At 39.5% G+C, this 27662-nt stretch overlaps 1 pseudogene; it reads left to right on the top strand.

Moving 5' to 3' along the window:
- Positions 1-18525: 18525 nt before the first annotated feature.
- LOC106144713 (small ribosomal subunit protein uS8 pseudogene) lies at positions 18526-21619 on the top strand (annotated as a pseudogene).
- Positions 21620-27662: the final 6043 nt, after the last annotated feature.

Here is a 27662-nt window from a genome sequence, read left to right as displayed (position 1 = left end):
CAGAGGGAAGGAGGAGAAAAGGTCCAGGGCGTTCAGAACCCTTGGTTTACAAGTCAACAGTTGAAAATAGATCTCCGTAGGCGAGGTGCTGCAAAAGAATAGCCGTGGGCACTGAATTAAGTGTAAGGCTATGGAAACGTGCCGAGATTAGCATTACAGAAAAGAGTATAAATATTACAAAGTCTCGCAGTTTTAAAACTGTAAATTACAAAAAGTGGGGGGAAGTAGAAAAGGGACTTCGTGTGAATATAATTTTCACATCTTTAAATGCAGAAAATATTTTAAGCTGATAGATAAAATTTTAGAGATTTAGGTAGGTATCTGAGTGCAAAGGAATACAATATAATCAACTAAAATTTGGTGATTTAGGAAAGGGAGGGAAAATAGAAAAAGAAAAGTAGTCAGAAGGTAATAGGCAATGTAAAGAAATAGAGGATTAAGGGCATCCTGTAGCCATGTAATAATGGTAACCCGGAATAAAAATACAAGTCTTTTAGATGATCAAAAACATACAAGCACGCAGCTATAGAAAACAAAGTGACATAATGGAACAATTGGAAAAGTTACAAAACAGAATGCATAGCAAAACAAATGACAAAATTAAGAGGAAAAATCTCACATGGATAAATGTAAGGGACCTAAGTTTATCTACTACAAAAATGCAATACAACTTCAGATTGGAGCACAAACCATAACACCACTCTATATCATATAAGGCAGTGTTCAAAAAAAGTGATTCTGAAATTTTGAAAATATAAGACTGGAAAAGATATACCAGTTTCTGCCAGATAAGCATAAAGAAGTCAGGGATCACAAACACTTTTCACAGGTAGATTTCAGGGCAAACAGCTTTAAGTAAGTTTTAAAAGGGTATTTTTTAAAAGGTCACAATTTACAAAATAATAATAATAATAATAATAATAAGAAGAAGAAGAAGAAGAAGAAGAAAATCCATGCAATAAATCAAATAACAGTGCATATAGAAGATACTATAGGAATGAATGAATAGAGAAATCATTGGTTTAATCCTTGACAGATTAATCCTTGACAGATTAATATAGTGAGGATTGAGAAGACATAAAAATGTAATTAAAATGGTAGACATACCAAACTCTGTACCCTGAAAAAGATTACACCTTTTCAATTGTCTGTGGAATATTTGTAACAATTGGCCTTATTTTATTTCTCAATAAAATAAACTACATTTTATTCATCATTCTTAAACCATTTCAATTGGCTGTATTTTAGACCAGAGGGGGGGAAAATCTTAATATATCCCAATAAGTAGAATCATGTGTATTATCTGATCAAAATTCAATTAAACTAGAAATTAATGACAAAAGAGAAAGTAAAGCATTCCTACTCCTTGGAAGATATTAAATATCTAAACAACATTTGGATCAAGAAGGAAAATAAAACCAAAATAGCATAATACCTAGAAAGTCTAAATGATGAATCAGAATCCATGAGATTTAGCTAAAACAGTACTAAAAGGCATATCTAAGAATTTAAATTTTGGTATTGATTAAAAAAGTTGGGACAAATTAAATGAGCTAAGTGCCTAGGCAAAAAAATAAAAAGAAAAGAAAAAAGAAATAAAACAATAAAAATTTGAAAAGGAAAAGGAAGTTACCAATAAAGAAAAAAAATCAGAAAATAATGGTGTATAGACAGGAAAAGGATAAGGAGGAAAGATAGAAGTTATCTGAACTAGGTCTCTCCCCACCCCCCAGTCCCAGTGGAGGTGGTATTCAAAAGCCCTGGTTCTGAGACTCAAACACCTAGGGACTCCCTCCATTTTGAATTTGCTGTCTACCAATTCTCCTTAAGCCACTTGACATCTCCACTTTGCAGACTGTTTACCACTGCTTTCCTCCCTTCATGGGAATTTTGTGTATTTGTTCTTAAATCATTCAATCATTCATCCTTAGACTACTTATTGGTTTACAGACTACAGGTACAATTCTATCCATTGTTTGGGAATTTTTCAGTTAAAACCCCAAAAGAAAATCTTAACTCTTTCATCTCCCAGTACATAGGCATATTCTTTTTTCCTCTATTTCCTGCCAATGGTAATAAATATTACTTTTATTTTATGAATTGAGAATCTGAGACTTACCATGATAGAGGAAAATAATACAGGCCATGTATCTCTTAGGCAGTATAAATAAAGTGGTGGAGATTGGGAAGAGAGATAAGAGGCATTGGGAGTCCAGTTGAGCAGATGGGCAAATATACAGAGCAACCCCTATGGAAGCTATTCATATAATTTTCCCAAGAAGTGCTTCACAGCCTGCAGGGAGTAGAGCAGGATATAAATTGGTAGGATTAATCAAGAACTGGAAATTAGCAGGGCAGATGTTCCAGAAGGAAAAAAGATGGGAAGTATTTGGGCTGGCAGGAGAACATCTAGGCAAAATGCCATCCTGCATGATGAGCAGAAACTGGAGGAGATGAGAGGGGGGCCGGTGCCCTGGAAGGAAAATATGTTGGTTAAGATGACAATTTGATCAAAGTTGAGTATCTGCAAGCTCTCTATGTGCAGTGATACTTTTGGCAAAGCTCTGGGGAGAATTTGTGTTACCTCTTGTACATCTAAGAGGTTTTATCCATTTTTCAGGAAAATTTTAAAGTTTTTCTCTAAGTCATTTTTGTAGCTATTCCTGTTCTTTAATGTTTATGATAACAAAAAATTAGAAACAAATAGCAAAATACAGATTTATGAGATCCAATTATCTTGGAATACAAATAATTTACACACAAATATATACCAGGAAAGTTCTAAAAATACACATCAATATGGCTTTCTCTAGGTAGATGGAATTATAGAGACTCTATTAAAAATTTTTTTGCTTGGGGGATGGGTACTGGGGGTTGAACTCAGGGCCACTCAACCACTGAGCCACATCCCCAGCCCTATTTTGTGTTTTATTTAGAGATAGGGTCTCACTGAGTTGCTTAGCACCTCACTGTTGCTGAGGCTGGCTTTGAATTCCTCATCCTCCTGCCTCAGCCTCTGGGATTACAGGCCTGCCTGGGTATTTTTCTAATTTCCCTGTAGTATGTTTGCATTACTTTTATAATAAAAATAACAAAATAAATTGTCACTTTTTAAAATACGTAGAGTCTTCTGAAGCTTTAAAAAAAGTTTTAATTCCTCTTCCAATTGATGTCTGTGCTCCTGGTTTGATCAGGATTTTCATAATTTCAAAATTGTATTGATTGGTTGAAAACTAATCTTTTCAATAAGAAAATTACTTTTTAGAAAACACAATTCCTGAGCTGGGGGTGTAGTTCAGTGGTAGTGTTTGTTTAGCATATACCAGGCCTTGGGATCATTTCCCAGCACTGCAAAACAAAACAATAAAACACAATTTCTGTGCACGATTTCCAGCTTTTGTGTGGATATCTTTCAAATGGCAAATTCAGGTAAGTATGTATCTAAATTGGTCAATAAAAGGATGCCTTTAGCCTTTTTAGCTCTGAGGTTCTCGATCTTCAAGCAATGACACCAGTACGGAATGTGTCCCTGGGGACTTCTGTCTTCTCCATTGTGTCCGTTAGTGCATCCCCAGCGTGCGTGAACAGAAGCAAGTCTTGTTCCTTGTACTTCCATCACTAGTACAGCTTTGAGTCGCAACCTTCATGTGGTCCCCAATGTGTGATCAGGTCATCAAAGCCAGATCATTGGCTTACGTGGCACGATCGGGAAATGAGTTTATCTGTGATCTGAGGGTTTCGAGGGATTAGTAACCCTTTCAAGTTACAATCTCTCCCTCTGCAAATGAGCAGAGACACAGATCAGCACAGAAGTAGAGCACTCTTGGATGGTAGGGGAAAACTACTGCCAACGGTGTGCTAGGGGTCTTAACAGCAGTTGTACCACTCATCTCCGTTGATTTGGTTAGATAGGTGTTATTGTGCCTGTTTTTTTTTTTTTTTTGGTTCAGAACAGAAAACCAAGGCTCAGAGAAGTTAAGAAATTTCCTGAAGATGCATAGTTACTAAATGGCTGAACTATGATGAGAATCTAGGTCTGGCTGGCTGGGGTTGGTCTGCTTTTTAGTATAGTAAGCTGCCTCCTGAGAAGGCAATTTAATTAAGAAGCAGGACACTGATGACCCCACCAGAAATATATTTGGCACTAGACAGTTTAGTCTCTCCAGTTCCACTGACCTCACCATTATTCCCACTGAAAAATAATAAATGTATCAAGCAGCAGACACTAGAATAAGAGAATTACGTATTTTGTTTAATTTATTCCTCCTGTGGGCTCTATGTGCTAGCTGTTCCATTCCCATTTACAAGTGAAGAAATGGAAACTTAGAGGAGTTTTTTTTTTTACAGGAGTTTTTTGCCCAAGTTTTTATCTGCGCTTAGAGCTCCTAGATTTCCAAGCCCATCCTCTTAAATGTTCCTCCTTACTCCACCTGTAAAATATGGGCAAAGACCAACTGTGATGTATCATCTCTGTGCAGTAAAATGTGCAAGATAATATTTTTATTTCTGACAACATTCAAGTATGTCTATAAAAATTAAGATGATTCATTTTAGTTTAGATTTCATTGAATTTCATCAGAATCCAATTTCTTAAAAACTCATCCTTGGGCTGGGGATGTGGCTCAAGCGGTAGCACACTCGCCTGGCATGTGCGGGGTGCTGGGTTCGATCCTCATCACCACATAAAAATAAAATAAAGATATTGTGGCCACTGAAAACTAAAAATAAATATTAAAAATTCTCTCTCTCTGTCTCAAAAAAAAAAAAAAAAACAAAACTCATCCTAGATCAGTACTATAATTCAGCGACTAAGAACTTGGTTTGGTGTTGACTAACACAACAAGGGCTTAGGAAATTCTCCAGTTTTAAATGAAAAAAAAAAAAGTAGACTTGGCACTGGCTTATATCTGAACACACAGAGAGGGTAAGAAACAGAAATGCAAATTCTAGCTCTATCCAGAATATAACTGGACTATGCGCTCTGGGGCACGGGGAAGTAATAACATATGCAGGAAAAGAAAAAAAAGACTGGGTAAATCTCCCTGTAGCAGGACACTTCACACACCTGAAGAACACAGCTCTGCAGAGTAAGAGAGTCACACCCATGAGAAAAGCCTGTGGTCCCTTGTCTGAACCAATAGAAATGCGATTTGTCTCTTAGCTGCATTTGAAACTCAGGAGAAACAGAAGAGGTGGGTAGATGTGGAATCACACTTTTGCAGGAAGCAGGCCGTAACTGAGGCACGACCCACCTTAGTTACAGGTGGGGGTTCTAAGGGCTCAGGCACAAGCAGGACCAGAGCACAGAGCAAGCTGGGTGAGCAGGCCACCTGTAACATGTCCAATGAGCCTGGTGTACCAGGGTCACTCAACTCTCCCCTCCAGGCATGTGAAGGATCCCTTACATACAACTCAGAGAAGGAGAACATACCTGAGCTTGCTGTAGATAGGCAAGCTCATTATATGGAATAAGCTGAAAATAGATAGCAGATGCATTACAGCTTCTCTTAGGAGAAGAGATTAGAAGTCACCTCGAAGGATTAGAAGGAAAGAGAACCCTTCACACGAGCAGAGTGTCCAAAGATGCTCTTGGTCATCCACTTTGTATGGGCAGGAAATGTTACCTAGGGTTAGCAGATACTCCTATTTGTTGAGAAGACTTTGGCTGGCTGGTTAGATATTTAAAAGAAAAAATATTGGAATACTAGGGACAAGAAGTTCTAAGCATAAGCAGAAGAACTGGCAGGTGGGCAAGGTTATATAGCATAACGATTTCTGTATTTGTGTTTGGCCCGAAAAGGTTTGACCCACCATGAAAGAGGCACTAAAACAATCAAGAAGACAAAATGACATTGCCAGTTCACATAGGTTGACCATGGTCACAGAGTCATGCTAGGCACCTGAACAAAATGACCAGCGTAGAAGAGATACAGGTGATTCAGAAGCCCAGCAGCCTTGTTTCTGGTTGCATCTCATCCTGTACCACCAGCTGATTTTAGAGCATTTAATGATGTCATTAAAATGTCAACTCAGAGGTGATATTCTGTGATGGGACAACTTTCTCCAAACTGCATTATACACTTTGAATCAAAACCTTTTATACAGGGCTGACCCCCAAAAGGAAGAACCAAGAGAACCAAGGAGAAGAAGAAGTGAACTTACCATCACTCCAAAGACTCTTTGAGGGACTTTGTGTTCCCTATTCCTGTAGCCTTGGGCTTGGCAGGACTGCAGGTCTTGATGCCCCAAAGATCACACTTTTTCCAGAGTACACACCAAAAGTCTTACTGGATAAAAAGTTATGGCTACCACGTAGACACTTTGAGATCCTCATGTCCAGCGAACAGGAAGAAGGGAGAGCAGTTACTATCTTGCAGGGGTGTGTGTGATCCTGGTCAGCAGGAGGGCGAGATGTGTGTGTGCTGTTACAGTCAGTGTAGGAAGACATTTGTGTACCACCAGGGTGATCCACTTGAGCATCTCCTGGTGCTCCTTGGCATATTCAGAGTACTTCTTGGATAAGTGTAGCCACTAAGAAGGACATGGTGACTAGGAAAACAGAGTCCCTAGGGTCGATGGTTGATAACCCCACCAGGTAAGCCACTAAGATGGTGGTAGAGCACGAGGCAATCTAGAATGAAGAGTGCAGGTGGAAGATCATGAGTGCTAGTCGTAGCCTTGAGACAAGTTATGGCCACGGGAGTTGTAGTTCCTTGTTGTAGCCTTCTCCTTCACAGGTTTTCCCAGAAGAGGGGTGCAACAGAAAGCTGAAGGACTTGTTGGGAGAAGTATATCCAACTAGTGCTACAAGGGATGGAAGTGAATACAGAGGTGCCCTGGCCAGCCCTTCGAGGATGGACACATCCCAGCTGCTGGAAGCCTCAGCAGGTACTCCAGTGGACAGCTTATTCTGGTTCGCCTCCGTTGTAAAGCACTAGCTCACCCAAGATGATATCCTGCTGAAGGTGTCCAGACTCACTGATCAGCATGGGGATACACAAGGCCAGCTGAGCTGGCCCACTTCAGGACAACTTTGATGAGCCATATGCACTCTAGAAATTTCTGTGAGGCTTGCTAAGGCTTTGTCAGACCTGCTTGGTTATTCGTCTTCTCTACCTGCGCAATCCTGAGTCTTTCCCTCTCTGTTTACAGATGTTTGCCCCAATTTAAATCCTGCAATCCCAAATCTGTCTTTTTGAGTTTTTGTACATTGGACATGTATTATTAATTTAAAAAACAAAATTTTAAAAATCAAGAGGAAAAAGGTCTACAGAGTATTAGGATGTGCTCTTGTTTGGTCAATGGCTTAAGTGGAATATACCAACAAGGAGAAAAATGAATTCAAGAAGGAAAAAACAGCAGAGAAGAGAAAAAAGGAGGTAAATAAAGTGGAAAAGAAGATCAAAGCAGAAAAGATTTTTCCATGATGATTTGGAACGTTTGGAACTCATAAAGTTTACCCTTGAGGTCTTTGAATTTCCCCTTTCAGTTCCTACTTTCTACTCCTAACAAATACCTGCCTACAGCCTCCAGAACCTTCTACCATGTTAGCTCTTGCTTTTCCCTGACAGCCCCAAGCCCAGATCTCCCTCCGTTTCTTCTTCCAGTGTCCAGACTCTGATTATCATTCACCAATTAATCCACTGAAAAACTGTTTATTTAATCCTTATAATGGAGTAGTTGTGGGAAACATCCAAGACAAAGTCATATGAAGGTATGCATGCAAGAAACAACTTTGATGAAAGATTAACAAAGACTATTTTTTTTAAAAAAATTTTATTTGTAAACCAAGAGTATTGATTTAAAAATAGAAAAAAAAAAAAGAAATTCCAAAGGTAGAGATGTTGGAAATATTTAGAAACTAATAGGAGAGAACTGAGGGCTCTGACTTTTGCACCATTTTGGCAGTGGCTCTTTACATTGTTTTGTAATGCCAGATTTGTGGGACCCCTAATAGACCTCCAGGAGCCGAATCTGATGCAATCACACAAGAGTCTTTATTGCAAGCTCGAGCCTGGACTCACAACCGTTTCCGATGAAGGGGTCCCAGGGAGTGAGCCCTGGTCGTTTGTTCAGGGAGATTTTATAGGTTTTGGGGGGATACTCTATGCGTCACAACATCACACAGCAAATCATTCCACACCGCAGGAAAATCAAACAACAACTCTTAACATTGATTAGCACATTCATTGGCGGGAACAAGTTGGGTAGGGGTGATTGGTTGGTACAAGAGGGGGATTCCTTTAAACTGATTGGTTTAAGCCATGAGGGATGTACGTGCTAAACTACATGGTTTCCCAACATGTTATCAACCACCATAAATTACTGGGGGTCATCTGGCATCCCAGGTATTTTCCCTGTCTCATGCTGATTGATGGCTGCTGGGGGTTGCTATGGGTCCTCACTTAGCCTAACTGAGTCAGTGACACCTGGCCCCGTCGATCTCTCCTGTTACTTTGCAGACAAACTACTCAGCAAGGTGGGTATGTGCCTAGAAAGGCTCTGTGGGTTTTTCCAAGGACAAGGGTCACGCCCCCTTCCTTAGGACAGGCCTTCAGGTAGAAGCTTCTGTTATTTATTTATTTTCAAAAATTGAGTCACATCAGTTTCTTAGTTTCTGGGGCTATAAAAAAGAAAAAATGGTCTATACTACCTATTATTGCCTTCTTAATGATGGTGTGCCCACTCCACCTTCCCCGGATTCCAACATCCTCAGTCGTTGTAAATTTGTGCTACATAGATGACTCAACTCTGAGCCAACATAGAGAGGAAGCTTGTAAATGGGGCAAGACACACAAAGGGGTCAGTGTGGGTGGAGGAACCTCAAGTGCATCAATAGGGATGGAAGTAGGTTTGCCAAAGCACACTGGTATAGACCAAAAAATACCCCATGTATATTTTTAGGAATGACTACTCCCTGAAATTTCACCTCCCTTTTGTCAAAAGAATAGCCACACCCAGATAATTTGGAATAAAGAGAAAAGAATAATTGTAGTCTACTATAATTTGCAAAACTGGCAACACTGTGTGTCTTTTGTAACTAATTACATTTCTCATCATGGGTGAACACCTACCAAAGTGTCAGGTTGATCACCCTTTGGAATCATGAGCTAGATGCCCCAAGACCCTTTCTACTTTGAGGCTCTACCCTTGTAAGGAACGGGAAACAAGAACAGGGTTCAGAAGAGTGCCATTTTGAACCTAGGTGGATTAGGCGAGGCCAGTCAGAAACCAAGATACCCACAGCTGACACGTTCCCTCTCCTCTGTGTTATCCAGTGACAAAACAAGGAAGAATTCTTGTTGGTTGGCTGAGCAGACTCTGCCTCTGGGCTCTTTCAGAAACTCTGCAGAGATGTTCTTCTTTCTTTCAACAGGCTACCCAAAATTCATCAGATTTAAGTTGAAAAAAATTACATTCACATTCCATCTCCATTCCCCTCTAACACACACATTATGTTCATTGAACATGTGTTCTAAGATTTTTCTGACATTCATTCATGGCAATCAGTTCTAATTTTGCCTCTTTGGGGACTTATATTCCACTTTTAATTTTCATTACAGAAGCTAATTTAGTTTCAGGCTTCAAGATTTTGTGAACTGATTACATGCATATTATTTATAATCTTGTACTAAAATATGAAGCTTTTATGTTGTTTATTTGTTTGTTTTGATGCTTTGTGACACTAGGAGTTGAACCCAAGGGTATTCTGCCTGAATTACATCCTAATCCCTTTTGAAAATTTTTATTGTGAGACAGGGTCTTGCTAATTTGCCCAGGCTGGCCTCAAACTTGAGATTATCCTGATTCAGCCAACCAAGTAGCTGGGATTACAGGTGTGTGCCACTCTGCCCTACAAAAATTGTTTTCTATAAAAAAAGTTTTCATAAAATTGTCAGCTATTTCTCATCTCTTTAGTTATAAATTTAATTATGGATTCTTACCCTATTTAAGATCTTTTTTTTTTTTTAAGTGATCTCACTGGAATGTGGGATACAGTTTTAGTTCTTTTTTTTCAGTCTAATAATTCAAAATAATTATTCCCTGCAGACTGCTCTCATAGTTCAAGACACAAAAGTCTTAAAACCAGAAGGTTGTTCCCTGCCAGGGAGTTCGAGAACCAAGACGAAGAGTGTGGAGTCCAGATAAATGTGTGATTGGGAAATAATAAAGCTGACCTCAGGGAAAATGAAAAGACTTTGCTCTGTTTCCCCCACCTCCACTTGCCAGGGCATTTCAAGGTAAGACAGCAGCTCTAAGACTCATAGCACCAACTCTATCTACCCCATTCTGCAAAAGACCCACACGCAGAGAGAGGATGTCCTTATCAAGACATCTATAACTGTGACCTTCAGAGAAACACAACAAGAAGTGCTACTGAATTTCTTGATGTCCCCTCCTCCACTGGTATTTTTTCTCTCTTTCTTTCCTTCCTTCATTTCAGTCATTTCCTTTTTATCTACGACTTCTCCCTTGAGCAAAACTAAATACCATTTCTTTCCATTACGAAAATACCAAAAGTCAGAATTTAGTGTGTTTGCTTCTTCTGTGAGTGTTGGTTTTCCCTGCTCCAAAGGAAGACATTTTGTTTGTTTGAAATAGAACATTATTCCAGAAAAGGAAGCAAATCTGAAACACCCTCTTCATGCCCTGATTGGGGCTGTATTCCCGTCAGAAGCCATGAAGCGACTCGTCTTCGTGCCTGCCTGCTTCCCAGAGTGTAAGAGAAGAAGGAACTGAGAAAGAATTACAGAATCATGTAATCCCAGGGTTGCCCCATCACCTTCAATACTTAAATCTTTTCTGTTATACCCTCAATGTTGGAACTTTTATGCCGTGGTTTATAGTTTGTGCCCTCTGAAATTCATGATTCATGTGGAAACTTGATTGCCATGGTGGTGATGTTAGGAGGTGACTAGAGAGTTAAAAGGGATTGATGCCTTTCTCCTGGGAGTTAGTCTGTTCTCACAACAGCAGGTTGTTATACAGCAAGCCTGCCTTTTCTGCTTTGTCTCATCCATGTGTATCTGCTTGCCCTTCTACCTTCTGCCATGAGTCAAAGAAGTATGAGGCCCTCACAAGAAGCCAAGTACGTGCTGGTGCCATGTTCTTAGAATTTCCAGTTTCTATAACCATGAGCCAAAGTAAATTTCTCTCTTATAAATCATCCATTCTCAGGCATTTTGTAATAGCAAATGAACTAAGGCAGTGTGATAAGTAATTTCATCTCTTTCCCTTCTTAGCTCTAAATCTATCAAGAAATAAAAGAAGGAAGAACAAAGGGATTGAAGTATTAACTTTCTTGGTGGTGGTAAATCTAGTTTGGAATGTATGGTGGATTTGAAGCTTAAATCCAAGTCTAGGCTTGTGACCTAAGTAGAGAGAGTTGGGTTTACAGAATAAACCCTTGCCCAAGGGCTCTATGGAAGGAGTGGCCTACCTTGAAGCCTTTCAGAGCATAAATCCTGTGGACAACCCTTCATAAACTCATCCTGTTGAGTTCAGAAATGTAGACCAATGCCCACTAGACTTCTCATCTGTGCTAGTCAGTTTTTTTTTTTTTGTAGCTGTAAGCAAAAAACCTGAAAAGAACAAATTAGAGGAGGAAAAGTATATTTTGAGTATATTGTTTCAGAGGTCTCAGTCCATGGTTGAGCTGACTCCATTTCTTTGAGCCTGAGATGAAGCAGAACACTGTGGCAGAAGGGTAAGGCCGAGGAAAGCTGCTCACCTCAGGGCAATCTGGAAGGAGAAAGAAAGGAACCCAGGGAAGATAAATCCCCCAGGACATGCCCCCAGTGATCTGCTTCCTCCAGCTACACCCTATCTGCCTACAGTTACCACCCAGGAGTCCATTCAGCCATCAGTGGATTAACCCATTTCCTGATGTCTGAATTCTAATCACTGCCTAAAAGTCTCCCCTCTGAACCTTGATGCACCAGGGATCATGCTTTCAAAACATGAGTTTTTAGGGGACATTTTTAGATCCAAACTATAACATCATCCCACCAAACATGTTTTTTTTCTTAGGGAAAACCCAGTGAGAGGAAAGAGAAGGTAAATATTTTGACCCAGTACTTCCAGCAGCTAGAAACTCATTATCTAGAAGCCATCTGCGCTTTGAAAGTTGTGAATTCTAGAAAATGCCTATGTAGAACTAAAATGTATATTGCTGCAATTTCTGTCTTGTGCCTTTCTGTTTTGGGAGCTTTTTAGAATGAGGTTAATTTCTCTCCTACATAACAGCTGTTTTAAAAACTCTTAGATGTACTTTCAACATCTATCATAGCCCATGTCTAGATTGTTCAAGTGAGCAGTTTTGGGTTCATTCACAATCTTGGTCTGAATACTGGAAATTGTTATAATAGGTATGTTAAAAATATCAGCTTTACCAGGCGCAGTGGTATAAGCCTGTACTCCCAGTGACTAGGGATACGGAGGCAGGAGGATCACAAATTTAAGGCCAGCCTCAGCAACTTAGCAAGATCCTGACTCAACATAAAAAGTAAAAAGGTCTGGGTATATAGCTCAGTAGTAAAACACCCCCATGTTCAATCCTCGATACTGAAAAAAGAAAGAAAAATAAAAAAATATCATTCGCTTACAAGATATTTTTTTAAATGCCAAAAAGTTTTCTAAATAAATAGAAAACTTAAATATGATAAATAAAACTTACTAAAAGTAAGGAAACATTACATTAAGTCATGAAATAATAAAATTTTGTCTCCAAAATTCATGACTTAAACAAGGATGCCCACTATTGTCACTGTTATTAATTTTTTTTCAAATTCTGGCTAAGGAATAAGACAAGAAAAGGGAATAAGTGGCATAAATCTTGAAATTAAGAATAATTATTCTCATCTAGACAACAGAACGATATTATATTGGTAGAGAAACAACTAGAATGTATTAAAGATCTGTAACACTATTTGAAATCTTATTTACTAGTTCTAGTTCTTGCTGTAGCCGAGGAGAAATTGATTTCATGAAGAGATATTAGATACTATCTAACCATCTCTTCCCCTAAAAAATACAAGAATTGTTCAGCTTGGTAAAAACAAAAACCAAGGCAAGAAGGTATTCGGCTCGTGTATTTTCCTTACTATTAACTACTCATTGCAATGTTATTTTGATTATGCTTTTCTGTTTCTTTCAAATCAGCTCAATGTGGACATTAGCATTATTCCACCATTCTAAAGACCCATATTGCATCTTATAATCACCCTTGTTGGGTTTTCTTCTTGTATCTTGGACTTCTGAAGTCCCAGTTCTCTAGAATTCCCCATTCAGTCCTGTTTCCCTTCTCACTGGCATCATTGCTTAGAAATATACCATCAGAAATTAAATGTATTTGCTTCCCAGCTTCCCCATAACATCTTTCCTCTCCAAGTCTTCTGCCCCCTAATTTCCTTGTCTTTGCATGAGTGTTTGCAGTATTCTTTTCTAAAAGTAAATGTATGCATCTGACAAATCTGACAACTTCTAGACTTTTCGTGGTTATAAAAAAATTCTGAGAATGTACATTACGGGAAGTTCTTAGACAACAGATGGCCACATCTTCCCTAAATTTCTGATACTTTACCCTTCACCCAGTTTTGGCTTCTCAGTTACAATTACATAGAGCAAATGTTCTCAAAGTGTGGTTCTGTAGACTAAGCAGCCTCATTAACATTACCCAAGAACTCATTAGAAGTGCCAATTCTCTGGTCTAACAAATGTCACACCTGGGGAACCAGAGACCATGTGGATGGGGCCTATTCATTAGTGTTTTAACGAGCTCTCTTGATGATTCTGACGCAGTCTAAAGTCTGAGAATAAAACTTCAAAGGATAAGTGTAGATGGAGGATTGCACTATTTAGCTCATTAAACATTTTTAGTAATGAAATTTCCAAAAGATATTTCTTCAACCAGAATGGATTATGTTAAGAACATGGTTTTGATCTTCAGCCAAGTATTTTGTGACTGCTACTGTTCTTAAAGTGATAAGTTTTCATGCACACGCAAGTCTTCTTGACATGCTGTTGTATACCTTCTCCTGTCCCAACAAGCCTGCTTTTTCAAATTGGACTTTCCCTCTCAGTGCTATATTCTAATTTCAAGTGCTTATCTGTTGATCTTCATGCAGCTGTTTCTGCATTCTTCACCTAGTGAACCAGCCATGATAGAAAAAGAAGAGGGAAGATTTTTTGCTTAAAAAATATTTGAAACTATCTAGATTAAGTAATTGGCATACAACTCCATGTAGGAAGGCTTAGCATTGGCCTAAAGATGGGACAAGACATCCAGGGTGATACTGGCCTGGTCATCATCACCATCATTATCAATCAGAAGGCACTCATATCAAAGGCATTCACTGGAAATAGTCTTTTTAAATTTTTAAATATTTTTTAGTTGTAGATGAACATAATTCCTTTTTATTTATTTATTCTTTTTACGTGGTTCCCGGGATTGAACTCAGTGCCTCACACATGCTAAGCAAGTGCCATACTACTGAGCCAAAACCCTGGCCCCTGGAAATGGTCTTTATAAGACCTGCAACATTACATAGAAAAGTTCACAAGAAAATGGATGATGCCAGCTTCATTCTTGACCCTCTGCTTCTCATGTCATCATCCAAAGAGCTAAGCAACTTTAATTTATCCCAATAAACTTTAACTGAATAGTAAGATCCAGTCCTGTGACTTGCTTTTGCTTTTCACCAAGTGGGACTGGATCAGTTTCCCTTATTTTCTTATAAACGTCCTTGACATCATTGCCACAGCTATGTGTGTGAATGTCTCATTTAGCAGGTTATGTGTGTGAATGTCTCATTTCTTCAAAAGCATCATATATCTCATGATGGTAGGCCTGGAATGAAGAAGTGTGTGTAAACAAACAGGGGAATAAGTAATGCAAGACACAAACCAACTAAACCGTGATGGCTGATGGAGTTTTTATGTATGTATTCATCTATTAATTTTGTAGTAGTTTTAATTCTTCCAGTGAGTTTGAATTTTCTCTGTTTAAAATAAGTGACTGCCAGGAAGGCATTTTTAAAGAAGTGTACTTAAAGACACTTGAGATTATAAAATTGCTGTAAAATTTTCACTGTGTGCAGAATGAAGAGTTATTGATAGTGCTACACTACATATTCTAATCACTTCATTCTTTAAATCCATGTTCTTCGTTTTACTTTTTTGGGTTAGTCTTACTCTCTTTTGCATGCCTGCTCAACCTAGACTCAATGTTTTTGAGAACTGCACCCTCAAAACATATACTGGATTCCTATAGCCACAATGTGTGTGTGAGCAAGGCCCCTGGCACAGGTGACTGTCAGGAATGGAAATTCAATTCATTGATTGTTGATGGCCAGATACCTGTTCATTGAAAATGTGAACTGAGAAGAAGGCTGAGAGTCATGGGCAGAGTCACCTAATGTTGGTTCATTAAATCAACAACCTATACTTTCCTGCAAAGTCCCCCAAACTCCCTTGGCCCATGACTTGAGACCCAGGTCTTTAGCTCTCCTTGGACTCTGCTGTGTACTTCCATAAATGTGCCCTTTCTCTCTCCTTGGAGTGGATTTCTGTCAAGTCCAACTACATTTCTTTAAGACAATCTTTGAGATGGTTTATCTAATCTTTGAGATGATTATCCTGAAAAATTAAACCATATGCTTCTCCTCTCACCCTCTTAATCTCAAACCTCAGTTACCTTTCAAGCCATGCTTCTCAATCAAGACTACTATTTAAAATTATCTGAGAGTCTTTCAAAACCTGCTGATGCCACAAGCCACAGTCTGAAACTCCAGGTGCTGATCCTTGACATAAAAGTGCTGTCAAGGTTCCCCAGGGAATTCTAAGAATCAGCCATGTGACAATGACCCAGCATTCCCCAGATGTATCTAGTATGTGGCAAAGCTCCTTCTCACCACAAATCTTTCCTACCAACATTTGCAACTTTAAGAAACATAATTATGTGTCAGTGTTAGTTCATCAATTATAATAAATGTGCCACTCATGGAGGAGGCTGAGCACGTGTGGAAGCAAGAGATATATGGGAAATCTTTGTAACTTCTGCTCAAGTATTCTGTGCACCTAAAACTGCTCTAAAAATAAGTTCATTTTTAAAAAAATCTCACTAGTCTCTCATAACGTCTTTCAGTTCCTGCTTATTTTCTCTGCTTTCTTTTCTTTCTTTTTTTTTTTTGAACACAACTTTTAAATATTGTTATTGAGTACCTTCACAATATCTCCACTTAGATGCTAACTACCATGGCCAGTACAGGGTTCTTTGTTCCACCTCCTCCTCCTCATAATCCGGAACCAGATGCTGCTCATCTCCATCGCAGTAACCAGCAACATCCTTGGCTGAGTTAAGTCAAACATTTGAGTGGGATGTGATTCTTCTATTTTCCTCATGTCACTCCCCGCATGTGCCCATGAAGCAAGTTCTGTGGGATCTACTTAAAATGCCCCAAAGTGGCTGCTGCTCACCGTCTTTCCTGTCTTTCCTGCTGTGGCCTCAGGCTGTGCCACTGTTGACTCACTGGACAAGTGGTGTAACCTGAGCACTTTACTCCTCTGCTTCAGTAGCTTCCCACCAACACAGAATAAAATCCCCAACCTCTGAGCTAACAAAAATGCTTCAATGATCCAGCCTCTGCCTCCTTTTCCAACCTGCATCTCTTCCTGTGCCCCAGGCTCATCTAGTCGAACCAGTCTGCTTGCTGTTTATGGGACATCAGTGGCACTCCTGGCTCAGGGGAGCTCATCCCCCAAATAGTGACTTGGTTTGCTCCTTCATTTCTTCCAGGTCTCCACCCAATGTCATCCCCTCGGAGGCTTTTTCAGACTTCTCCACCTAAAAGGGCATTCTTTCCATTCCATCCCTGGCAAGCTTTATTTACCTGCATTACTTTTCTTTGTAACACTTATTATGGTGGAATATTACACTATATTTTTGTTTATTTGCTTATTGTCTGTATGCCTTACCCCACTGAAGTGTCCTAATAACAGCAGGGATTTTGTCTGATTTGTTCTCACTATAATGATGGTGCTTCTTGTGTGCCTGGCACATAGTAGGCACTAAATAAACAGTAGAGATCACTGGGCACCAGAGAGCTCAGCAGAAAAATGAGGACCTATAGGTACAAGCAGACCTATAGCCAATGTGGGGAAAGGAGGGGTCGTGATGGGAGAGAGAGAGGTTTTGTTTTGTTTTCCTAAAAAAAAGACACTTAGATGAGACAGTTAGAAATTTGCCCTGTCTCTACCATGGATGAAAATAACATAGGCTCAACAAAACTCAATTTCTTCACCTATCAAGCAAGAAACAGAACATTTCACAGTGGGTTGGGGCATGAAAAAAAAAAAAAAACAAAGTAACTCAACCAAAAAGTTTTTGACTTCTCAGAAAAAATGAATTTCATCAATCCTAGGTATTGTTAATACCCCACCTGACCAGGGCTGATGAAACAGATATTTGGACTCCATGAATTGAACTACCTGCTAATGTCACTTCTGGATTCTTCAACCTTCTGATAGGAGGTTGGTCCCTTTTTCTGTTAACCCTTCAGGTGTCATGTGAAAAAAAAAAACCCTTACCTGTTTTATGAGACCATTCTCTGTCCTCACTACCCAGAAAGTGTCCGTTTTATTTGTTTTCTCAAGCTCTGACATTAGACATGGAAAAAACAAGGGAGGAAACTGAGTTTTTATGGGGGATCAAAGTTGCTCCGAATAGCCAAGTGGTTGACATTAAGCCCAAATTCCTAAGCCTGATATTTAAGATTCTTCATCATCTGCCATAGCCTCTCCATTTAACGTCATCTTCCTTTTTCTTCTTTTTTACTGTCTTTGCTACAAAACAAAATTCTGCTTCATTACTCTCCCAACATGGCTTCCTCCTCTTTTCCTGTTTAATGTCAAGCTGCCGTATCACCCACCTCCCTTGTCCCACATGCTCAGGAGACATGGCTGCTCAGCTCTGTTTCTGGAGATCCATCTGCACTTAAGGGAAGGAGGGTCCAGAGTCAAAGAGAACCCATTGTGCTACCGAAATCAAGACTTTACCTCAGCAGGCCAATGGCATCTGATTCCTTAGATTCACAGTTGAGCCTCTGGCTGTCCTATCCGCTGACACTAGGGATTTCAGTCAAATCCTTTGCAACACACAACCCAATTGTGGACTCTAAAGTCCCATAGGACACTTCACTGTAAAGTAGAAACCATTAAGGCCGATTCCTGCTTCCTCATGTCTCCCCACACCAGAGCTCCTGAAATTTATTCATACAATTATTTATTCAAAGGCTACTTACTGAGTATCCATTATAGTCTGGACCCTGCAACAGCACTAGGAATAAAAAGGTGACTTAGAGACATATCATTTTTTTAAAAGACACATGGGGTCTAGTTGGAGGGATCAGATGTGTCTCCAGAGATCTACAATGAGGTCATAAATTGGCAGATGCCACGAGACTAAGGCTATAGTCGCATGTTTAAGGGTTCAATAGACCTGGGCACTTAGACATGACACTACTCGTCATGAACTTCATGAGTATGGGCACCGACAACCACCAGGAGAAACAGAATCTTCATTTGTAAAGTGGAAATTGTGATAGCACACCTTCCTCATGGGATGGCTGTGAGAAGTCAGCGAGATCACACACCTGAACTGTGGGACATGGTGCCTGCCACATAACAAGTTTGACTCAAGCTAGGGATTGTTTTCAACATTTATGAGATGTGGATAAGGGAACAGCTCAGAGAAGAGTGCCTTCAGATGGAAGATGAGACCTTTTTCAGGAGGTAGACTTTGAGTTGGATCTTAAGAGAGATTGAACTGTGGGTTTGTAGATTCCACAGACACACGGAAAGAGGAGGAGGCCACGTAGGGGGAGTAATGAAGAGTTGAATTTTTATTTTGTAGCAAAGACAGCAAGAAGAAGAAAAAGGAAGACTAGGGAAGATCATGAAGAATCTTGAATATCAGGCTTAGCAAACTGGGCTTAATGTCAAAGTTATTACGAATGTTCCTAAGACTCTTAAGTTTTAGAAAAAGAATGGAAGAAATACAGGATGAAGGAAAATAAGAAGTTCATTTGAGGCAGCAAAGCTGATTTGAAAGCTAAGTGACACAAATACGACTTCACCTTCCTCTGAATACCTACAGTCCAGTAAGCTGATACAGAGCCTCAGAATCTTCATCAAGTAGCCATTAGTAATTGATCAGCGCTGGCTTAAGAAATAAACTTCATTATTATCCATCCCTGATGGAGAATCCAACAGAAGAGGTGAGGGAGACGTGTCTGATATTCATGCAGCAAACACAGGGTGTACTCAAGTAGAAAGTGGGGTCAGGGATTTGACAGGTTACCATAGCTACCAAATGATAGCAAAGTCAACTTTCAATTGTTAGGGACAGAGGATTCAGTTTATGATTCATAAAAACCAACTGTTCTTGCCTAGTATTTTACTGGTGGAGCAATTCGCAAGTCCTCCTTGGGAACCAGACATTTGAGTGGAGGAGGGTTATTTGATTCATAGTGGATTTTGGTTTTCCACAGGACCCCTGCACCCTGTCTAGTAAAATCTGGTGGAAATTACAAAGTGAGAAATTCAACCCAGTGCCACAATAACAGGATGCACCTGTACATTTCACAGAATTAGCAGCCGTGTTCTCTCAACACAGTTTGAGAGAAAGAAAACTGTTTGTATAGTGCTAACTGGGGAGAACATGACATGTTCTCACAGCTTGTCAACAATGGACGTAGCAATCATGGTGACAATTGTCCAGCCACCCAGCTACTAAGAATCAGAGGCCTGCATGCTACAAATCCTCTTGCATTACTCCTCTTTATTTGCTCCTCTTGGGATCACCAACTTTTCAGTTGCACTTGAAATTAATAGGAGGTTTTTCTATCCCTATTCCCCCAACACCACTATTACATTGTTGGCTTTTTGAGAGCATGAATCCCTTTGTTTTTTGCATCTTTCAGACCCTAGCAGAGAACCTGGTTCCCTCCTCGATTAGTATTTATTGCATTGAATAATATTAAATGATGTGATTGAGAGCCCATGAACTATGAAAAAAGTAAATCATGGGTACATTTCAGGTCCATGTCTAAGAGATAAAGGACAGAAAGGCTTGGAACGCCATTAGCTGGGAAAACCAACTCTTAAAAAACCCTAACAAGAATTATCAAATATGTAAACAATACACTCTTTACAACCACCCATGTCATCTCACTGCCACCCTTCAAGAAAGCAAAACTTCATTATTATCCAAAGGGTTCTCTCCTCTCTCAATTTTGGCTTTGAGACCACACAGCTCAGCACATGGCTCTTCTAGAGAAAGGAGAGTGAGCTGAGAGAGAGTGGCTGCTTGCGTGTGGTGCCAGTTGGGTAACCCAGGGCAGCCTGACCAGGTAGAGGACCTTCCCTGCAGAAATGAGTGGTTCATTCCCTTTTCAAGGCCCATCGCCTTTTCTCTTTGAGTAGCTTCTGAGCATTCTTGGAGCATGGACCAGGACTCAAGTTTCTTGGAATTCTCCCCAGATCCTAGCAGAATGCTTTGTTTTATTGCAGGTGTTCAGTCAATATTTGTTGATGGACTACTTGACAGAATTGAAATTCTTTGATCTGAGTTTCAGCTTTTTCTTGCCTTGGGGTTCCTGATGAAGATGCTAGTAAATAATGAAACCATCAAGGGAGCAGCAGCAGTAAGGCAAACAGAGAGATCCTGGAGTCCCAGACTAAACATGCTGCCCTCCTATCTCTAGCTCACAGAGAAAGCAAACTCTGGTGCCCATCATGAGAAGAACCCACTGTTGTTCTCTGAGCTCGCTTCTTTCTTCCTTACCCCATCCTTTTCCTCCTATTTTGATTTCTGCATTTAATCCTTCAGGACCCATTTCTTTTATCTTCCTTTCACAGGGTCAGAAATTTGGGATAGCAGGCATTGTTGAAAGACAAGCCATGAGCATCAGTGAAGGGAAAAGAAAGAATATAATTGATTTCTCAGCACCTCGCCTTTACCCTCTTACTCTTTCCATTCCCCTCCCGATCTTGATTCTAATAGGCAGAAGGTGTTTCTGATGCAAATGAATTCTTTAGTAGTGTGGTGCAGAGGAAAGTTTGAGAAATCAAAGTTTAGGGTAAGGATAGTCTGTACAAACTCCAGAAACAGAGCTTCCTTCTGCAAGAGCCATTCCACATCTTTTCCTACCTTCTTTCCGTGCTGCAAGAAGGGTGCACGTGAACACTCTGGCTGATGCTCTCAAGAGCATCCATAATGCTAAAAACAGAGACAAACACCAGATAAATACCAGGGCATGCTCCAACGTCATTGTCCAGTTTCTAATTGGGATGATGAAGCATGGTTAGGCTGGCGAATTTGAAATCCCTGATGATCACAGAGCTGGGAAAATTGTCATGAGCCTCGCAGGCAGGTTAAACAAGTGTGGAGTGAGCAGCCCAGAGTTGAGGTGAAGCTCCAAGACTTGGGAAAGTGGCAGCATAATCGGCTCCCATCCTGTCAGTTTGGTTCATTGCATTGACAACCTCAGCTGGCATCGTGGACCATGAAGAAGTAAGATGAAAACACACAGGAAGGAAATTCCTGGGATTCTTTTTCTAGGAATGTAAAACATACATACAAATAAAATCCCTTGGTGGTAGGGGGAGAACTGTTCCATAAAGTGGGGATGAGAGAACAACCATGTGAACAACCTCCTCCTATCCATAGATGGTATCACCTTTCTGCTACTTACCTAATGTCAGCCTCCTGTACCTGGATTTAACCAATTCATTTGATTAACTCAAATCAGTGAACCTTACCTCCTCCAAAGCTCACAACTTCCATTCTCTACCTCTTGTCCCCACATTCAGGTATTAAAAACTACATTTGTCTTTGCAAGATATTCCAATAGCAAGCCTCCAATTCATTCTGATTTGCATCACCTCATTCGGCTACTTTTATTTTTTGCCTGAAGAATATCTTATCATCTTTGTGTCTCTATCTTCCCTACATATTTCCTCTGCCTCACTGCACACCACACCAGCTCAGGCTAATTATGGCATCACCTGGATTATGTCTGACCCTGTTCAGACATCTTCAGTGGATAAAATCCAAACTTACTCTATCCTTCCAGATCCACTCACCTCTGAATCAAACAGACATTTCTAGCCTTAACTTCTGCTGTCTACCTAATTCTACGTCCGGTTGACTGTAGACCACGTTTGCTATCTCAAGATCCACTTACCAAGGCTACATCCATCCTTCAAGAACAGCACTTAGGTCTTTCCTAATGATATCAATTTTTCCCTTCTTAAAATTCTACTGCTCTTCTTATCATGATCCTTAGGGCCACCTTGTACAGTTAGAAAGAAACTCACCTCTAACCCAACACAAGTCAGTCTAGGTCAGAAATTTGGTATCTGATGTGATGAGCTGTTTCTTCTGGGAAGTACCAAGCATTTCTGTTAACTGAATTGAGCAATTTCCTGATAAACTGAGACTCACCTTGCGCTGTTGACCATCTGTCCTGTGAGGGACTTAGTTAGCTTTAACCAAATGTTTGTTTTTTAAACTAGTCTATCAATGTTATCTAGATACCATTTCTTCCTAAAAAATCTCTATTAGGAAAAAAATCTTTGAAGTGAATTTATTGGAAATTGCTTCCTTCAAGTAGGTTTGAAACAAAACTTTTATATCTTCTCACAAAAAAAACTGAAATTGCTGAAATACATTCTAGTTACAACTATCTTATATTTGATAAAGGGGCTAAAAGCATGCAATGGAGGAAGGATAGCATCTTCAACAAATGGTGCTGGGAAAACTGGAAATCCATATGCAACAAAATGAAACTTAATCCCCTTCTCTCGCCATGCACAAAAGTTAACTCAAAATGGATTAAGGAGCTTGATATCAAATCAGAGACTCTGTACCTGATAGAAGAAAAAGTTGGCTCTGATCTACATATTGTGGGGTCGGGCTCCAAATTCCTTAATAGGACACCCATAGCACAAGAGTTAATAACAAGGATCAACGAATGGGACTTACTTAAACTAAAAAGTTTTTTCTCAGCAAGAGAAACAATAAGAGAGGTAAATAGGGAGCCTATATCATGGGAACAAATTTTTACTCCTCACACTTCAGATAGAGCCCTAATATCCAGAGTATACAAAGAACTCAAAAAATTAAACAATAAGATAACAAATAACCCAATCAACAAATGGGCCAATGACCTGAACAGACACTTCTCAGAGGAGGACATACAATCAATCAACAAGTACATGAAAAAATGCTCACCATTTCTAGCAGTCAGAGAAATGCAAATCAAAACCACCCTAAGATACCATCTCACTCCAGTAAGATTGGCAGCCATTATGAAGTCAAACAACAACAAGTGCTGGCGAGGATGTGGGGAAAAGGGCACACTTGTACATTGCTGGTGGGACTGCAAATTGGTGCGGCCAATTTGGAAAGCAGTATGGAGATTCCTGGGAAAGCTGGGAATGGAACCACCATTTGACCCAGCTATTGCCCTTCTCGGACTATTCCCTGAAGACCTTAAAAGATCGTACTATAGGGAAACTGCTACATCGATGTTCATAGCAGCACAATTCACAATAGCTAGACTGTGGAACCAACCTAGATGCCCTTCAATAGATGAATGGATTAAAAAATGTGGCATTTATACACAATGGAGTATTACTCTGTACTAAAAAATGACAAAATCATGGAATTTGCAGGGAAATGGATGGCACTAGAGCAGATTATGTTAAGTGAAGCTAGCCAATCCCTAAAAAACAAATGCCAAATGTCATCTTTGATATAAGGAGAGCAACTAAGAACAGAATAGGGAGGAAGAGCATGAGAAGAAGATCACCATTAAACAGGGTCGAGAGGGGGGAGGGAAAGAGAGAGAGAAGGGAAATTGCATGGTAAAGGAAGGAGACCCTCATTGTTATACAAAATTACATATAAGAGGAAGTGAGGGGAAAGGGGAAAAAACAAGAGAGAGAAATGAATTATAGTAGATGGGGTAGAGAGAGAAGATGGGAGGAGAGGGGAGGGGAGGGGAGGGGGGGATAGTAGAGGATAGGAAAGGCAGCAGAATACAACAGACACTAGTATGGCAGTATGTAAAAAAGTGGATGTGGAACTGATGTGAATCTGCAATATGTATACAGGGTAAAAATGGGAGTTCATAACCCACTTGAATCAAATGTATGAAATATGATATGTCAAGAGCTTTGTAATGTTTTGAACAACTAATAATAAAAAAAGAAAAAAAAATGAAATACATTCTAGTTATATTTTTATGTGCATGCTTCTTAACGCATGGTGTTAGACTTCCCCATGTGTTATTCACTGTGTTAGGTGATAGATTCAGTATAGGCTTGTCCTCCAGAAGCCAACAATTTGGTACCTTTAGCCTGAGATCCTGGGACTCTCAAAGTTCAGCGTGCCCATGACACCTCTGAAACTTTCTATAGACTTACTGGATATGGGCATGTTTCTTCAAAGAGAAGAAACCAAAGATTTCATCATATTCTCAAAGAGGTTCTAAATACCCCCTCAAAAGATTATAAGCAAGGAAAAAAAGAAGCACTTGAATAGTGAATTTCAGGACAGTGTGGCAAGTGCTATGATAGAGTATAAAGGATGACAAGAGGCCTGTTGGAAGGAGCAATACCACCCAAGTATCTTCCCATTTCAGTCGCAAACTTGCTGAGGGCAGCAGTTCTGATACAAAGTCAATCCTCTATATTTGTAGACTCTGTATCCATGAATTCAATCAATCGTGGATCAAAGATACTTGGGGAAAAAAATGTGTCTGGCCTGAACATAGATAGTTTTTTGTTTGTGCTTATCTCCATTCCCTAAACAATGCAGCACGACACCTATTTACATAACATTTGCCAATTATTAGGTAATATAAGTCATTTGTAGATGACTTAACGTATGGGGAAGCATATGCATAAGTGACATGCAGATGTCATGTCATTTTACGTAAGGGACTTAAGCACCTGCAGATTTTGGTGCCCACATGGAGTCCAGGAACCAAACCATCATGGATACTGAGTGACAACTGGATATGTAGCTTCTGTATGAGATGATGGCAAAATGAATCTGTTTTCTTTTCCTCCTCTCCTTCTTAGGTCTTGGCGTAGTACAGTGAAACATCAACTAGAAAGCCTAAGGTCAATAAACTGGAACTGAGTTCAGCTATAGTGCAAACTGTAAAAGTCAACTAGATTATTTGTTTTGCAGTGGTCCATCTCAGCTCCAGGAGCTGGTCCTCTTGTTTTATTTTGAAAAATTGTGGGAGCCTTGTGATTTAAACAAATATTTTCATTAAGATTAATTTAGTCATCTATGATTACAGGCAGTATAATCCTTAAGGATATTTTTTCTGGTATTTTACTAGTGGAGCTGGGTCTTTCTTGCTTACTTGAACTTCAGAAACATCTTGGTTCAGATATCAAGATATGTTTACAATAAGCCAAAAAGAATTGAACTACTTCCCTAGATGTGTTGTTTAAAGCCAAGCGATAGGACCTCCATGTTTTGAAAAGTAAAAGTTTTTGTTTAGAAACTCACAAAATGAATTTATAAAGAGTGGGTCAAAGCTTTTATATTACTTAAGTTGTTTTTAAGTGACATGAGATGCATCAAGCTATCCCAAAGTATGCCTGCTATTATTCCACCAGGACATCACTGATGCAAGAACACATGAAGTTTGGTATGTCCTTTCAGACCAACTGTATTAGTCAGGGTGGGTTGACATATTATTACAGAAGACCCAACAATAATTGGCTTAATGTGCAAAACAAGTTCAGAGTTTTTTCACATAACAGGAAGTATGTTCCTAGACAAAGTTTGCTGTGCTCCAAGGCATGCAGGAATCAAGCAGAGCACATGCTTCCACTTTCCACATCACTCTGATCATAGTTGTTGCAGTCAGTCACACAGATGTGCTAAACACCACTTCCACTAATGTTTCTTGGCAAGAATTCCATTGCAAGAACCCACTTAGCTGTGGGACACCAGGAAGTGAATCCTGTTCATGTGTTCAACAAGAGAGAAAGAACAATTTTGCTGGACTGCTGGCAGCCTACATCACACTAAATAATGTATTGTGGTTGTCTATTTTTTGGACTCTGATACATATTGTGTAACTTGACTTTCAATTTCATCATCTGCTTGTGAAATTACTGTTTAATGAACACCCGACCTTTATATCATCCAATCATAGTTGACTTGGCTCTGTGGCTAAATAAATTCCACATGGTTTTTCAACTGGGACTCTCTTTATCAAGCACAAGTCCTGTTACTTCAAAATGAAAATTTAAAAATTCAATGTGTAATTTTTTAAAAATTGAGAAATGGGTATTTCAAAGTAAATTCACTGATAATTTCTTGAGCAGTATGCAAATTTTGTGTTTTTCTCTTTTCCTCTATGTACCCTTGTAGGATAGGAAGTCAAGATTGTCTACTGTGGCTTCTGATTTGAGGTTCTAACTCAGCAAAAATTACCCACAAAAATTAATTATACGATTCAAAATACCCTGAAAATCACTATTTTCATTTTAATGGTTTGTATGTCATTTTTAAATAAAAAATGTAAAATTAAAGATATTTAATCTCGTTAGCTAACATTTTATTACTTGGTTATTAAGAAAGTAACTTGAATATTTATTATGAGGAAGGATTTACGAAGATTCTGACGAAAAGCAAAAAGACTGTGTTTCATCTTGATTATTTTATATAGCAATGAATTAATATGTGAAGTTAATTTTTGTGATTTAATTAAAGTATAACTTGCAAGTGCTGATTTATATTTCTTTGATCCTCAAAAACATTTTAAAATAAAAAGCATTGAATTTAATTTTACTTAATAGAAGAAAAAGAAACTGATTTTTTTTTAAAAAAGTAAAGGTATTAGTGAAAATATTAGTGGATCATTACTTTCCAATAAGAAATACTCATCCCTAAAACCTACTAGAGTTCAAAAAAAAAAAGTATTTAAAACACATGAGAAGCTGTTGGGCCATACATACAGGTTGGTTGACTTCTTCATTACAATGAACATGTGTGCTGATTCTCTGAGCCTGTCTGGATTTTTAATTTTGGCCTCATTTTTCATTTCACTGCATTCTTCCTGAATGGTCGTCACTAGCCTTTCCTTCTCTCCCCTTTTCTGAACAATTCAGTCCTAAAACTTCAAGCAGAATGCAGCCAGGGGACATCTGTGATATTCTGGTGGACGTAACTCAGAGTAGGGTGTCAACAGTCTGAAGAGGGGTAGGAGGGAGGGGTCTGCATGAGGAGATGGTCTAGAGTGTGCAGCCAGGCTCCATGCAGAGTGAAGAGAGTACCCCACAAGGAGTAGCCTCCTGGGCTCATCAGAACCTGAGAAGGGTGAGAGGAAGTCCACAGAGACAGGGGCTAGCACAGCCAATGGGGTGAGGAGGATAAATACATAAGACCCGGCAGGTAAGGGTGTCAGAGCTCAAACGAGCTGAGGAGGTCATTTTCAACAGGGGCATCCCAACACAAGGATTCAGCACCCAAACAGGATCAGAAGGACATCCACGTGGGGGCAGGTGGCTAGCCTGGCCAGGGGCATCAGGCCCTGACCAGGTGAGAAGGCCATTCCATCAGAGTCTGG

This window comes from Ictidomys tridecemlineatus, chromosome 10 (genome assembly GCF_052094955.1).
Source record: "Ictidomys tridecemlineatus isolate mIctTri1 chromosome 10, mIctTri1.hap1, whole genome shotgun sequence".
NCBI lineage: Eukaryota > Metazoa > Chordata > Mammalia > Rodentia > Sciuridae > Ictidomys > Ictidomys tridecemlineatus.
Note: the sequence above shows the minus strand (reverse complement) of the source record. Positions and strands in the feature narration are given on the sequence as shown.